Here is a 14021-nt window from a genome sequence, read left to right as displayed (position 1 = left end):
GGTTAGAAAAGACTGCAGGAAAGTTCCGTTATACATACGTACATGCAGGGGTTGGCAAAAGTGGGTTTACAGTTGTAACTATGTGAAACATGGAGTTTGTTATTGTATTATTATTTATTAATCACTGTGTTCTTTTCCATAGGAACAACTGTAAACCTACTTTTGCCCACCTCTGCACATTCTGCATAATACATTAAAGGGCAGGTGTACAATATTAATGAATGACCTTTCCTTGCTGTGTGTGGTAGGCTCTGCTGGTCATTAGGACGCGCTTCACAGAAGTGATGCAGAGTGCTGACAATGGGCAGGAGCTGCCTGGAGTGCAAGTGGGGAGGCTGAAAGGGCGGTCAGTTACTGAACAGCACGTACGAAGGTCTCGAGATGAGAAAGGGCATGGCATGGGTCTTAGGCAGCTTCTCTGGGAGGCACAGATGGGTGTTGGGAAAAAACAACCTGTCAAAAGCCCATTCACCCAGAACAATCAACTTGAGCACCCTTAACACAGCTCTTAAAAAGTAAAAGAGGTCCGTGTAAAGGGCAACAGGGCAAAGACTGAAGCTGAGAATGTAGTAACAACAACCTGTTTCCTCTGTTCTCACAGCCCTGATCCCCCGACAGAATATTCGCCTGGTGTAGGCATTCCTCCTCCATAGGAAAGTGATTTGGGGAGGATGGGATGCCAATGGTCCATCTTGAGTTGTCTTGGGGGGTTGCTTTTCATCACGTGATTGGTGCGGAGGCATCAGGTGAATAAGAGGTGCCCTTTAGGAATACCAAGCCTTGCCCAGAGCTGAGACTTCTAGTCTCCATCCCACGTTCTCCCCAAATCAAGTCACAACATCCCAAGTAGAAGCTAACTCTTAATGCCCATTGAGTGAAGCAGGAAATCAGTTATTCGTGGCTCTCCCATCTACTTTATTTAGGACAAGATATGGTCCAATAATTCTTCTGACCAGGAACCGCCGACTAGTACAAAGTTATCTCTTACTAGCTGATCCTTCTAAACTGAAATACACACTTTATCTGAATTTAAACACATCCACTATATTTCTTCGCTTTTTCCAAGGCAAGATAATCATCACAATATTTTAGAAAGTCTCTAATAATAGTTGACACCAGCTCCCCCCTTTTCCTATTTATTGAAACGCACACACACTGAGAGGGAAATCTAGGTCATCCCTCTCTTTGGCGTGTTTGGGTCCTGGGGAGCAGAGAGTTCACTGGAGGGTCCTGTGCAGAGGAAGCGATGACAGATGAAGCTGGAAAGTGAGGGAGGGGTCCGATTTCAAGAGCCTCTCTGCAGAGGAGTCTGCCCTTTACCTGGTGGCCTTTGACTTAGGTAGCCTTGATGGATGGCTGGTTTAGAAATCAGATGTTTTAATAAAAGACAAAAATGAAACGCTGGTTTCTGAGGGCAGCATGCAGTAGGAAAGCTACTGCTCTTCACATTGATATATAGGAACCTGAGACACACAGAGAGGAAGGGGGTGCTGAGGGTGTCATCGCTAAGTGGCACCCGACTTGGGCAGTTTTATGCCACTGTTGCCTTGACATCTTTCACTTTTTCTGTCTCGCTTTTTTTGGGGGTAGCATTTGTTATTTTCCAATTACAGTTTACTTTCAATATTATTTTGTACTGGTTTCATGTGAACAGCACAGTGGTCAGACAATCATGTATTTTACAAAGCGTTCCCCCCGGTATTTCTAGCCCCGACCTGCATGGTTCATAGTTATTACAATATCATCAACGATATTCCCTATGCTGTTCTCTACATCCCTGTGACTATTTTATAACCACGAATATGTACTACTAATCCCTTTCCCTTTTTCACCCAAAATGGAGGAGGAGGAATAATCCAAGGAGTTGTATGATAACGTTTAGGAAAAATACTATTGCTATGTAGACACTGGTTACTTCTGAAGCTCATCAGTAAGACAGGGCATGCATTCTTCTCTGCCTCCTTCGTGAGGCTGCCTGGGGGCGGAGAAGCGGGCACCTCACTGGAAATGAGGTGAGTGACAAGGCCACCTTTAGACCTGCGCAGGCCCCTCTACGGGTCATATCAAACACTGTAACATGTATCCACATGAAATCTAATTGTCAGAATAAAATCTGTAAAAAGATTTAAAATAATTTTTATTTTAAACATTTTCACTGTATGATATGATATTTGGTTGATTATGATTATCCTGCTCAGTAATTCTAATAAAATGAGCCAATTAAACCTATGAGTGTTTGCAAGTGTAATGAAATATTTGATCAATACTAACTCTAAGGACTAAAGTTGGCATGATATTACATTTTGTAGCTTTCTCTTAAGTTTTAATTTTTGTTGTTTTCTTCTTTTAGAATAAAATTTTTGTGTTAGTCCTTAAACATTTCCATGGGCCCGGGACACTGTGCTCACAGTGCTGAGGATGAAACGGTTCTGTAGGTCTCAACACCACACCTACAGCCGACTGAGCTCAGCTCTGCGGATGCTTCTTTCTAATGTACGCATTCCAAGCCGGAAGAGTTAAGGTTACTATGGAAACCACAACACAAAGCCTAGCACTGAATTACTATGAATTCAATCAGCTTTCTACTGCAACTCCCTTTTTGTGATTCAATCACATTTTCTTTCTTGTTCTATTTATTTATTTTATTTTTTAAACATTTTATTCGATCAGCATTTTCCTTAGTGGGAGGCGGCACAGTGCAAGGACCAAGAGAAGGGACCTCCGGGCCAGGCTGCCGTGGGCTCTGTGCTGGCCCTCCCGCTGGCTTAGTGTGTGACTGACCTGGTCACCGCCTCTCTCGCTGGCTCAGCTCCTCCTTCCGTGAAATGGGAGTCCTGACAGGAGCTACCTCAGAGGATTATGAGGATGGAGTGGGTTAATATTTACAAAGAACGTACTTATAATAGAGACTGGTACCTAAGTTTTATGTATGTGTTTCCTGATTTTTTTTTAAAGTTATTTATTCAGAACTTCCTGAGCTCAGCTACATGGCCCTCACAGTGAAGATGAAGACTAAGACACAACCCTGGTCCCAAAGGCACGGAAATTCTAGTGGGAGGCACGTGCTAGAGTGGAGGTATAAACAACGTAATCCAAAACTTAGGACAAGTACTGAATTATAATAATGAAAACTGCTTTGCCCAGTTATAATGGAAATTAATTAAAATATCTTAACATATTGAAAGTGAAATTAATCAAAACATTTATTAAGTGCCACTTAGGTTGCCTGCTGGCCCACGGGGACTGCTCTGTGGAAGGCATTTGTTAAGAACAGAGGGAAACCACAGAGAGCCTATGTCAGTGATGGTGAACCTTTTGAGCTCGGCGTGTCAGCACTTTGAAAAACCCTAACTTAACTCTGGTGCCGTGTCACATATAGAAATTTTTTGATCTTTGCAACCATAGTAAAACAAAGACTTATATTTTTGATATTTATTTTATATATTTAAATGCCATTTAACAAAGAAAAATCAACCAAAAAAATGAGTTCATAGGTTCGCCATCACTGGCCTACGTGGTAGGTGCAGGGGCTTTTTAGATTTGCAGGAATCTTTGATTGGTACAATCATCCCCTTTTACACGAGACTGACCTGAGTCTCAAATACGTTAAGTGAGAAAAGAATCCGAGTCCAGATAAAACTCTCCGTCTCTAGGCCAATGTGAACACTGTGGAACCAGTGGTTTTCTAACTTTATTAGCAGAAACCTAGCTGTGAAAATCATAGGTTGTCAAATGCATCATTTCATTAGTTGTTTACAACTGTCCTATTACAGTTGAAACGGTAAACATTTATTTGTTACAAAGTCGATCGACGAAAATAATGTGACTGTCGTGAAGAACATGAACACGCGAGACCAGAGGTGATGGGTGAGAGCCCCAGAGCCGAGGATGGCCCCACAGCCTGCTTGGTTCTGGTTTTCTTTCTGTGGCCTCGTGTTTAGAAAATCCTGCCTCATATGATTGTCAATAATAACAGAGTTTTAAAAGGTCACCTTGAATGACATGAATAGGAAGTAAATGCCACTTTCTTATGATTATTTATCAAGCCCCTGCTGTGTGCGGGCACGGGATGCCAGGGATTCTGCAGTGCCCATGACGGACGTGGTCCTTAGCCTCAAGGACAAGTGCTTTCAAAGGAGAAGTACCAGAACATTTACTGGAGTGGACACTTACAGTGCACTTCCCGCCACAGGTGTAAATGCTTCGGGTCTAGCGAACCTCTCCTGGAGAATCTCCCAGTTGGTTTATACTCACAGGTCATGGGTTCTAGGCATTAGGCATAGAATGACTGGCATCCCTGGAAAGCTGAAACCACGACTCTCTCCATCTACTCCCCGTCACTCACTCCCCACTGAATCTCCGCTAGGGTTTTGGTAACCTTGGGTACCGGGCTAATGACTTTAGGGGCTGGGGACTAGTGTCTCTTCTAGTTTGGGTAAGTGGGAGGCCAGGGTTGTAATTACCTTGAGGCTCCTATAACTGTTTCGGCTTGTTCAAAATTAGCTTGTAATTTATGAAGCACTGAAGCAACTGAATCCATCCCAATGATGGACAGACCCAGATAGAGCTGCTCAAGAAATCCTAACTGCCTTGGGTACTAGTAGGCGCTGAGCAACCAACATGAGTAACTGGAGAGCATGAACTTTGAACTTGAAAAAACAGTTGAACTTACTAGGGCAAGAGAACCTGACTATACACTTGGTTTCCTTTGGGCTTTAATTTGTAAAGTGATTAAACATCTGGACTTTGATTGCTCTCGAGGAATTGGAAAATGGTAGGGGTTTATATTCAAGCATAGGGCATGTTCCTGTTGGCAGTCTATTATCAAAGTACCTTAACGGTGTTTGATCTCCACAACCTGTTATGCACACTGTCGGGAACGTGGCTGTATATAATTTGGAACAGGGGACAGGAAATGGAATTCCAGCCATGGCTGCAGCAATTGGCTTGGAGCCAATTTAACTGATGTATGATCTTTATCAATTTCAGAGCTTTGGCTGAGGGGGAGGAGGTGATCTACATGCCCATCAGTGATCTCATGATGGTGCCCAAAGGAGCAGCAGCGGGCACGGGCAGAACTGCCAGCAGGAACGGGACCATACTGTCTGCTGACATCTCCCCCTGAGGGCAACAGCCACACTACCAGTGGGAAGACAGACAGCTGGCGTGGTGCCCCAGGCGCCACCCCTGTGGGCCCAGCACCTGGCTCACTGGTGCCAGGCTTCTCCTGGTCGCTCCCAGCCAATGCTGAGCTCGGTGGGAACACTTGCACAGCCCATTCCTGCCTGATGTGGGACTTTTCTAGAAGGAGACTAGCTGGAGGACTTGCCTGTAGGCCTGTACAAAGCTTTCTTCGATTTGCTCCAGGCCTACTGCATAAAGCAAGAGCAGAGCGGACTTTTGTGGACACCTTTTGACAGTCCAGCATGGAGTCACTGTCAGCCATGACAGTTATGTCAAGACTGAGGGAATGGGGTGTGATGAGAACGTTCTGGGGAGGGGCCTGGAATGCCCCAAACCACAAGCCTGGGACACTTGGATAGCGTCTCCATCTGGACCCTGATCTGAGTGTGTCTCCATCCCTATGGGCTATGAGAGCTCAGAGCTCCGACCAGCTGAGGCTCCAGTGTGGCTGTACCTTGGGTCACATTCGGAGCCCAGTGGGCTTCCCCTCCACCGGGCGGGTGCCAACACTGCCGCCGCCTGGCTGGAGACCGCTCCTGCTCTCCATCCGCCACCGCCAGTGACCAGGACTTCGTGCTGGATGCTCGCTCTGCTTGCTTCTACCATGTAAGCTCCCCGCTCTGTGTGTAAACTGCGTGGGAATCTATTGGCTTACTGGGGGGTCTCCCCTAGCAAACCTGGCACTGTGGACAGACACAAACCTGAGTGACTCCTTTGGGGATGAACCTTGCTCACAACACCTACCCCATCGTTCCTCCTCCTGTCCTTTCACAGGAGCCAGCCATGCATCCCGGACTGAGGCTCTCCTCACTTAGCTTCCCGCGGGCATCCTTCCCGAGCAGTTCCCCAGTAAAACCCTCCCCTCTGATCTCGCCTGGGCATCAGCCTCTCAGAGGACTTGAACTAACACTCTGAGAAGCGGCAGAGGGAATAACAGCATGTCCAACGTGTAAAGTTAAAATTCAATGCTTACGGGACCTCCTTGCTGCCATTCCCACTTCCCCAACACCAGATTCCTTTGGACACTTTAGTTTTTGTTAAACCTCATCAAGGATATTTTAGAGAGAATGGAAGGGAGGGAGAGAGACACACACAGAGAGATAAACATCAATGTGAGAGAGACACATCGATTGGTTGCCTTCTGCACATGTCTGGACTGGGGCTGGAGGTCGAACCTGAAACTGAGGCATGTGCCCTTGACCAGGAACCTAACTGGAGACCCTTCAGTCCGTGGACCAGCGCTGTAACCATTGAGTCAAACCGGGTAGGGCTCCTTTGTATACTTTATGCAAACCATTTCACAGAACCAAGTATGGAAGAAAAAAACACACCCGGGTTTTGCTAGAAGGAGAAAATAAGGATGATTCTTTAGGAATTCTGACCAGAGCACATCAAGTTTGAATTGGGCCCTAGGACAAAAGAGAGGATATGGAAGGTGATAAATAGAGGACAGGGATACAGTCACATTTTCAGCTAAAAAAGGAACTCTGGCTGAAGGAGCTGAATCTCTCTTGGCTGCAAAGAAAGTTGCAGGCAGTGCCGTGAAGCAGGGAATTTGTCATAGTTGAGAAAGGAAGCAATTAAAGTAGGAACCACCTCGGAAACGTTTTCTAGGTCAGTATGAATAGTAACAACATCCCAGGGATCGCGAGAAGCAGCCACGGGAGGGGGAGACGGGAGGCGGAAAACGATGCACGCCTGAGCCTGGTTTCTGTGGTCAATGGGAGCCCAGGCCCAGGAAAGGGACCACAGCCTGAGAGTGAGCCAGGAGAGGCTGCACTCACACGACGGCCTGTATCGCTGAAGCACGTTTTCAAAGGTTGAAATTAATTTGCACTTAACATCCAGGGGATGCAAAACGAATGTGTCAATATTTTTAAAGAAAAGATGACAATGGAGAGCCAGTCATGCTTTAATTTAACTGCTAAGCAATTAACCCCAAAAATGAAATGATGCAGAGAAACTTCCCCAATGTGTGCCAGGCGACGTTAGTCTAAAATGCAAGCCCTTCCTAGGGTACACAGGAGGAATCTAAGTGACAAAATAAACTGGTGAACGCGTGGATCCAGAGACACGGAAGCATGAACAGAGTGTGGAATCTCAGAGGGAAGGCGGGGAGGGTGGGAGGTAATCAACCAAAAACCTTGAATGCAAATATGCATAACCCATGGGCACAGACAATAGGGTGCTGGAGGCCTGGGGAGAGTCAATGGGGGGGGGGCCAGGGAGGGGAGATATATGTAATACTTTCAACAATAAAGAGCTATTAAATAAATAAATACATAAATAAATAGAAGTAAGATTCACAGGAGGGCTGAGAGGAGCCGAGACCAGATGTTGCACTGAGACTTCAGAGCTGATTGTGATAGATTTCAGACAGGATGTGTCAAAAGACGAGCTTGACACGGACAGCCTGTCTCCCTTGAAAACCACGCTTCTCTGCGCGGGAGTCCTCAGGTAACGGATTTCCACTCGCACCTCTGCCCCAAAGCCAGGCCTCCCAGGGCTCCACGTCAGCGCACACCTGTCAAATCCCCGCCTGCCTCTCTTGACCGAACCCCTCCTGTTCGCCGTGTCATTCGTGTTAAGATAACAAATTCTTGGCCGATGGATTTGCGACGGGAGCAACTGCCTTGACATAGTTCGCCGATTTTCTTTAATGGACAAACAGGCCGGAAGCGCAGAGGGAAACGGCATCTGTGAACTGAGCTGCTAGCAGGCTTTTTGTGCAGGTTCCCGGAGCAAACCGCGGGCACGCTCCCTCCAGATGCTGTTCTCCTTCGCTTTCTAACAGGATGGCCCCCGTCAGCCCCTGCCAGTGTTTCCCTTCCATTAATATTAATGGAAGCCACCCTTGTGTATCAAGGGGAGAAGAGACCCTTTGTCTTTTTAATTGGTTCTATAAAACAATAACCGACTGCACTGTGCGAGCTCTATCTAGAAATACGTTTTGGCCATCCACACTATGCTGCTTTGAAAAAAAGATTTTATTAAAAGGAAGATAATGTGCAGCTTCCTGGTTGGCCACTCGCTGGGAACCAAATACATAAAAAAGCACATCAAGATTAGAGGGACAATAGGTGATTCTGTCCTTTGGGAAGATGATGGGACGACGCGTCGGCAGAGCACGGGGCTGAATATAAAGCACAAAGTGCCTGTTAGGGCGAAGCAATTGCAACCGCAATTTAATGGGGGACAAGAAAGCAATTAACAGTGTGTAAAGGCACTGATGCGCAGGATAGGCCTCGAGATTAGAATCTTATTAAAACAAAGGCTGGTACAACTTGATTATAATGAGTTAAGTTGAAAGATCTCCAAAGCAATCTCAGCGTGCAGACGTGGAAAAGAAAACATAATCTGCTCTATTATTATACTTGGGCCCCATCAGCTGCTGCCAGCGTTTGGTTCTTTTGCAGATCAATACCTTCAAGGGGCTGGACAGGAGCCGCCGCCCAGGACGCAATCCTGCAGGTCTGGGTTGAGGGGTGGAGAGGCATTCTCCCTAACATGACCGTTTAGTAAAAAATGAGAGCTCAGCCCGGCTAGCGTGGCTCAGTGGTTGAGCGTCTCTACCTATGAGCCAGGAGGTCACGGTTCGATTCCCAGTCAGGACACATGCCCATGTTGCAAGCTTGATCTCCAGTGTGGGGAGTGCAGGAGGCAGCTGATCAATGATTCTCTCTCATCATTGATGTTTCTATCTCTCTCTCCTCTCTGAAATCAATGAAAATATATAAAGAAATGATAGTTCAAAGCATGATGACTTTTAACATTGATCTTAGAACAGGCAAGCTTTTTTTTTTTTTTTTTAAATTCTTTTGCTCTCTGGCCTTTTCATAATAACATCCTAAGATAGTGTTGCAGGTCAGGGTAAAGATATGAGGTTTGAGATGAACCGAGCTGTAATCTTCTGACACTTCCCTGGCTGATTCAATATTTTAAGATAAATATCACACAAGGAACAGTGAGAGACGAGGCAAAGGGCACCAGATTAGATAATAAAAAAAGACCAGCCTAAAACTCTGCAATCAATTAACAATTACGATTTGGGTTTGTGAACCCCTCCAAGTTGGTAGAAAAATCCTTCTTGAGTAGGTTCTTAATAACAAGTGAAATGACTTTTCACTCAAATAGGTAAGTACCCTCTTTGTAATTAAAGTAGACTTGAAAGAGGCTCAATTTTTCCATCAATTTTTAAAGACTAATTTTATATTTTACAAACCATTTAATAAACTCCATATGTATATTTTATAAACCAAAACATATTTGCTTCTATATTTAATGGGACTATTTCATGTGTCTATGTTAGATAAATTGTTGGGTTAAATAAAGAAAAGGGGATAGGGTTGGTTTTTTCCCCACAAGAACTTTAGACAGTCGGACCAAAATACCAATTAATTAACTCTTATGAGGAATTTAATATATTTATGAATTTACAGTTCCTCTATTAGGGTAGAACAGTCACATCCTTGCCATTATTTTATACTGGCAAAGCTAATCCTTGCCAATCTGGTGAGTTTAGCTCTTTATAGTTCTAATTTGCATTTCACTGATTGCTAGTGAAATTGAGCTCTATTCATATGTTTATTTGACCATTAATATTAACTCATCTGTGAAGTGACTGATACATCTTTTGCCCTTTTTTCATTGTATTGTTGGTCTTTTTTGTTATTTACTTGAAGTTATCCTTTATATGTTTTGGATGATCATCCTTTATTTAGTATAGTTGAGGTAGTACAAAGTGGTTAAAAGAACAGACTTTGGCGCCAGTCGGCCGGGGTTCAAATCCCAGCTCTGCCACTTAGTGTGTGGACTTGAGCAAGTTTCCTAACCTCCCCGAGCCTCAGGGCTACCTATTAAAATGGTGATGACAATACTGCTTGATCTCACAGGGCAGCTGTGAAAATGAAATACATAAATATATATATAAAGTACTGAGTAGTACAGTATCTAACACACAGTAAGCACTCACAAATTGCTAAATATTATTACTCGCCAGTCACAGGTTTGAAAAATATCTCCTGTTAAAAAAAATGAAGTCTCTTGATGAACACAAGTTCTCCGATTTTGTTCAATCAATCTGTTTTTCTCATGGTTTGAGCTTAATGTTAAGGAAATTCTTCCCTTCTCCAAAGACATTAAAATCTTTTGTAGATGTGTTCTAAATGTTTAATATTACCTTTGTATTAAAAATTTAAACCATGTGGTATTCATTTTGAGTTATTATGTGAGGCAGGGGTCCAATTTCTTTATTTTTATAGACAACCAATTTTCCAACACCATTTATTGGAAACTCCATTCCTTTCCCGCTAGTCTACATGCCAACTTTGCTATGAATCAGGTTTCTGGAGCAGCGTTGACTCTCAATGCTGTTTTTCATTGTTTTATATGCCTGTACTGCGCCAACGCCACTTCGTCAAGCTTTCGAATACTAGTAAATCTTGAAATCCTGGTAAGCAAATTCCTGCACTTTGACTTTCTTCGGAAGTGCCTTGGCTAGTTTTGGCTCTAGAATCAAGTTTTGATGGGAAGACAGATATTTACTATTTTGAGGAGAAATTCTCCCAATGGAATTATTTTATAATGCGCAATGCGGCTCTCGAACTTCTTTCCACCATCAATCAAGGAAAAATATTAATTATTTTTTTAATATAAAGATGATTTGTTATAGAAAATAAAAAATACAGGAAAATACAAAAGTAAAAAGTGTCTTAAGCTCTATATCTCAAGACAATCACCATCAATGATGGTTGCATATCTTTCAGACCTTTAAAATAGATATACTTATCAGAAGATATATTCATATATTTTTACATAAAGAGTTTCATTTACACATTCATGTTTTAGTGCTTGCTTTTTTCACTCAATAACACATTGTAGAAATCGCTTCAGGTGAAGGAGAACTGTCATAATTTTCACTAGTGTTTGTATTTGTCAGCTTTGCTGCAAGGACAACCCCAACAGTTTAGTGCGTTATAACTACAAATATTTATTTCATGTCATAGATATGACATGTCTGGGGTTGGGGGTCATCTGCTAGGCTCTGTGTCACATGTTGTTCCAGTCCAGGATTTGGGCAGCCCCTACTTAGGGCAGAGGCAGAAGGGAAGGTGGGGTGGAGGGACATGGTGTGGTCACCCCTGCTTACATCTGTTTGGCCAAAGTGAGACACATGGCTGGGCCCGACATTAGCAGGGGGTAGGGCAGTCCACTGCTTCCGCAGGCGGCTCTCTCAGCGCACAGCAGAGGATGGGATATATACTCCTCTTCCAGGGAAGGGAAAGCACATGTAGGGGTAATTAACAATCTACCACAATGACGGCCGTACGTACTCCGTTGCATAAACCAGATGGAGCGAATTGGTGTTCTGAAGTCAAATTTCGCATGTATATATGATACACATGGTGTTTTCTTTTATAATTAGGTTTCAAATCTTACTCCCAGCTTCTCTTCCAGAAAAATTGGAAACTCTGGCAGCCTGGCTCAGCATTACCTCATGGCAACAAATAGTTGCAGCTGATAGTGGCTGTCCCCTTGGCAAAGTAAATGCTCTCCAGTTCTCTGTAGTCGCCATCACTCCCTATTGTCTCACACCTGACCCACTCCCCTTACTCACGATTGTCATGATATTCTTAGGCATTTAAGTTTTTATATCTGCCCGGATCCCCTACCGATGAACATTTAGGATATTTCTAACTTTTCATTATTATATAAAATGCTGACATAAACAGCCTTAAATCTACCTTTGAACATTTGTCCAAATATCTTTAATTCCTAAGAGATCAATACAGTACATTGCACATTTTGATGAATATTGTCACACTATCCCTCCAACAATGCATGAGCAGGTCTCCTTCTTCAAACACTAGCGACACTGGATATAAAAGTTGTTTCTCTTCTGCTTATATAATTAGACATAAATGATCATTTATTATAGTCACAAGTTGCATTTTTTTTAACCATTAGCAAAGTTGAATATATTTCCACCTTCTTATGTGCCATTCCTGTTTCTTTCTTTGTAGGTATGTCAGCTGCTTGTTCACTTCCTTTGTCTAGCTTCCAACTGGCACATTTAATTTTAAAAATTAATTAATCGGAACTCAATATGTTAGAGATATTGATGCTGTGATAAATGTCCTAAAGTTTGGCAGTGTTTTAGCCTTCCTCTGTGATTTTGGTTCTGAAATGTATGTGTCTGTATTGCAGTCACAGCCATTAGGATTTTTCTTTGTGGGTCTTCCCAATTAAAATTTTGTAAAAATACTTACTCATACTTTAATTTAATATATTTATGTCAGTCTCCTTATAGTATGTTATTTTATCCATCGGAAACTTATTTTAAGGTAAGGAGTAATGTTCAAATTTCTATTTATTTGAACAGTACTAGTCAACTGCCTCAATATTATTAAAAAATCATTCTCCCCCTACTTATTTGATATACTTTATTATTGCACTAAATTACAATATATATGTGCCTATTTCTGTATTATTTCATTGATTTGTGTGTTTAGTCTATGCCCCACATTGTTATAATTTCTATAGCTTTATGTTTTAATATCTAGAGTAAATTATTCTTTTTACTTTTATTTTTTCACACTTTACTAGATAATTATATACCTTTATTATCCTATATAATAAAACCCTAATATGCAAATCGGCCAAACAGTGGAATGACTGGTCACTATGACATGCACTGACCACCAGGGGGCAGATGCTCAATGCAGGAGCTGCCCCCTGGTGGTCAGTGCACTCCCACAGAGGGAGCACTGCTCAGCCAGAAGCCGGGCTCACACCTGGCGAGCTTAGTGGCGGTGGTAGGAGCCTCTCCTGCCTCCGCGGCAGCAATAAGGACCCTTTGGGGGATGTCTGCCTGCTGGCAGGAGTGGGCCTAAGCTGCCAGGCAGATATCCCCCGAGGGTTCCGGACTGCTAGAGGGCGCAGGCTGGGCTGAGGGCAACCTCCCCCCACCCCCGCCCAGTGCATGAATGTCATGCACCGGGCCTCTAGTTTTAAATAAACTGTATAACCATTTTGTCAAGATATCTTGTTATATTTATACTTGCTCTAGAAAAAGTTGACTTATTCCACTATGCTCTGAAATAGTTTAATTAGCACTGGAATTCCTTATTTCTTGAAAGTTTGAAACAATTTGCCTAAAAAATCATGTAGATCAAGCATGTCAAACTCGTGGCCAAGGTATGTGGCCCACTGGTGGCGAGTTTGACATGCTTGATGTAGATCCTGGCTTTTAAAATAGTTTTCTACAGTTATTTTCTGATTATTGGTTAATTTAAACTTTCTCACTTGTGGGTCATGATTTTATAATTTAAAAGTACATAAAGGCAGCACAATAATCACAAAGTACATATCCTACATTAGGAAGACAATACACCACTGGATTCATTCACAATGGGCAATCTGGCCTTAAATGGGGAATCTGCTGGGAAAGCATGAGTAGAATGGATTAGGGAAATATGGTTAATGATGAAGATGATGACAGTGACAGTCACAATAATATAGAGAAATCTGGCTGGGCTCTTACATGCTTCACATTTTCCCTTTCTTGGTTTATGGCATCCTCATCCCCATAGCTCAGCGGTTCTCAACCTGTGGGTCGCGACCCCTTTGGGGGTTGAACGACCCTTTTCACAGGGTCGCCTAAGACCATCGGAAAACACATATATAATTACATATTGTTTTTGTGATTAATCACTATGTTTAATTATGTCCAATTTGTAACAATGAAAATACATCCTGCATATCAGATATTTACATGACGATTCATAACAGTAGCAAACTTACAGTTATGAAGTAGCAACGAAAATAATTTTACCTGT

At 43.0% G+C, this 14021-nt stretch overlaps 1 protein-coding gene across 1 annotated transcript in view; it reads right to left on the bottom strand.

Moving 5' to 3' along the window:
• The window catches only part of ATRNL1 (attractin like 1), a 443329-nt gene that overhangs the window by 33721 nt on the left and 395587 nt on the right, over positions 1-14021 (bottom strand). The gene's annotated exons all lie outside the window — the stretch shown is intronic.

The sequence above is a fragment of the Myotis davidii genome, unplaced genomic scaffold (genome assembly GCF_000327345.1).
Source record: "Myotis davidii unplaced genomic scaffold, ASM32734v1 scaffold107, whole genome shotgun sequence".
In the NCBI taxonomy this organism is placed as follows: domain Eukaryota; kingdom Metazoa; phylum Chordata; class Mammalia; order Chiroptera; family Vespertilionidae; genus Myotis; species Myotis davidii.
Note: the sequence above shows the minus strand (reverse complement) of the source record. Positions and strands in the feature narration are given on the sequence as shown.